The sequence below is a fragment of the Octodon degus genome, unplaced genomic scaffold (assembly GCF_000260255.1).
Source record: "Octodon degus isolate 3935 unplaced genomic scaffold, OctDeg1.0 scaffold00115, whole genome shotgun sequence".
In the NCBI taxonomy this organism is placed as follows: domain Eukaryota; kingdom Metazoa; phylum Chordata; class Mammalia; order Rodentia; family Octodontidae; genus Octodon; species Octodon degus.
The window spans coordinates 9,985,725-9,988,544 of NW_004524691.1; positions in this window are offsets into that span (position 1 = coordinate 9,985,725).

Here is a 2,820-nt window from a genome sequence, read left to right on the forward strand (position 1 = left end):
GGTCGTGTCCCAAATTTTTTGATCAAACAGATTATGGGGCCAAAGAGAAAAGTGATTGATGATGTAGAGTGTGCCTAAGGAGAGTCACATGGAGAGAAAACATTCTCTCAGGCTTTCACAGAGAGTACACTGGCCAAGCAATGGCTGTGACTCATCCATATGGCTAACACTGACAAAGGATCTACAATCTGAGGTAAAGGATCTCAGGATTAATCCTGAGGGGATTTGACTGACCTTATCAGATCCAAAAGATACCACTCTGGTTGCATAGGTCTTTCTTTATCTTGGTCTTAACCATCCAGCAGAAAAGTATAAAAATGAATTTTGAGAAGTAAAGCCATAGTGTTATGTTGAGCTGTAGGGGACTCAGGTCAATAATTTCTGACACTGCCAGTGAAGTGGAAGACCCAATACTATTATGGACTACTGGACTCTTTTAGAATATTTTGCTGAGTTAGTACACATATAATATTCAAATGACAGAACTAAACAACAAAAAAAGAGGATCTTTTGAGTTCTTCTTCTCCTTTTTTTTTTGTGTGTGTGCTTGTGTGTGTGTGTTTGTGTGGTGGAACCAGAGATTGAACTCAGGCCCTTGTGCTTGCCAGGAAAGTGCTTATTCCACTGAGCCATCTCCCTGGCCCATTGAGTTCTTTTACTAGGGAGACTATCTGATATTTACACATGTGTGTCTGGTTTTTTTCACTTACGAGTATATCTTCAAGTGGCATCCACTTAAATATGAAGGCATCGAGTTTATCATTCTTTACAGCTGAGTAATACTCCATCGTATAAAATCACCACATCTTTTTCATCCATTCCTCAGGTGACAGGCATCTTGGTGGTTTCCAAGATTTGGCTATCACAAATTGTGCTGCTATAAGCATAGGTACACATATACCACTATGATATGATGTTTTGAGTTCCTTTGGGAAAATTAGCAGTAGGGGAATAGCTGGTTTGAATGAGATTTCCAGTCCTAGTTTTTTAAGCAGTCTCCACAGTGATTTCCATAATGGTTGCACCAGTCTACATTCACACCAGCAGTGTGGAAGTGCTCCTTTTTCCCTGCAGCCTCTTCAACATTTGTTGTTGTTTGATTTCTTTATGATAGCCATTCTTTCTGAGGTGAGATGATATCTCAGTGTGGTTTTAATTGGCATTTCACAGATGGCTAGTGATGTGGAGCATTTTTGATATATTTAATCACTTCTTTAATTTCTTCCTCTGAGAAGTGTGTGTTCATCTCGGATGCCCGTTTCTGAATTGGTTCTTTAAACTTTTAGTTCTTTATAAATTCTAGTGAGCAGACCTTTGTCTGAGTGCTTACTTGTGAAGATTTCCTCAAGATTTGTGAGTTGTCTTTTCACTTTGTTGGTAATTTATTTGGACCTGCAAAAACTTCTCTGTAAGAGGAGGTCCCAGTTGTTAATTCTTTCAAGTGTTACCCATGCAATTTGATTTTTGTTTATGAACTCTTTGCCTACCCCTATATCATCAAGAGTTCCTCCTACTTTCTCTTGCAGGAGATTTAGTGTTTCTGTTTTAACGCTTAGATCTTTAATCCATTTTGACTTTAGCTTACAGCCTGCTTTATACTGAGGCATTAAATTACTCTATTCATCAAAAAGTGTAAAAATAAATATCACCAAATAAAATAAGTTCAAGCAAGAAATTATCTATTTCCCTCAGTTTCTTTATAAATACATGAAACTATTTTCTCCTATAAGAGTTGAGTGAAATTGGCCTTCCTTTAGTGAGAACTGTTGTAATAATTAGCTAAGTTTTTGTGAGAAATAAAATAATTATTTAGTGGGGCCAGGGAGATAGCTCAGTGGAATAAGCACTTGCCTGGCAAGCTCAAGACCTGAGTTCATATCCCGGTTCCGAAAAAAAAAAAAATAGCATTCGTAGATGTTCCAAAGCATATTTGCTTATTGTCTCTATGACCTTTTATGAAACAAATTAAGCTTTTATTTATTTTTTTGGATAGGTTCTTGCTGTATAGCTTTGTATAGCCATGAGCTTACTATGTAACTCATGTTGGCTTCAGTCTCTCAGTGATCCTCCTTTTTCAGTCTCCTGAGTGCAGGTGTCTCCACAACCTCCAATTAATTACGTTTTTAAAATTGAATTTACTTCCACATTCAACTCAAAACAATTAAAAATGAACAATTATACAGTTCAATATGTATTTCTACTATTACTCTACTGGCCTGAACCTTTTACTCTGGTTTGACAGCACTTGAAAAGAGATGTAGGGCAATGAGGAGGTGAAAGAAAACTGAAGAGGAGAAAATATTCAATAAGATCAGACAAAACCTATTTATATCCAACTATTTCTATAACTCTAATAATAGAGGCTTTCAACTAGAACTACAGTAAGCCAATTATGAATGTGCTATATGTGGTAGATGCTGACTAAAGTATTAATGTATTTCTAGTTATTTATTGTGTTCTTAATTATTTCGAAAGAGTTTCACCAAAGAAGTGCTGAAGAACACACATAGACTATATCATGGTATATTCCTTATTTTTTTCCAAGGGATAAAATTTAAGTCATGTGTGAGAGGTCTACAAATACCTGCTCTAACAGAGTTAAATTCAGTGTGCATAATATTTACAATTCCTCAGGGAAAAGTAGTATAGAGAAAAGTTCCATGCAGCAATAATTTCTCTTTTTCATTTCATTTCAAGTGACATTTTAGTGTGAGGAACTCAATGATTCTTTTTCATATAAAAATAAAATAGTGTTAAACAATTTGCATTTAACAAAGCTATCCTAAAAACAATAAACACATGTTTGTGTTATTTTATGGG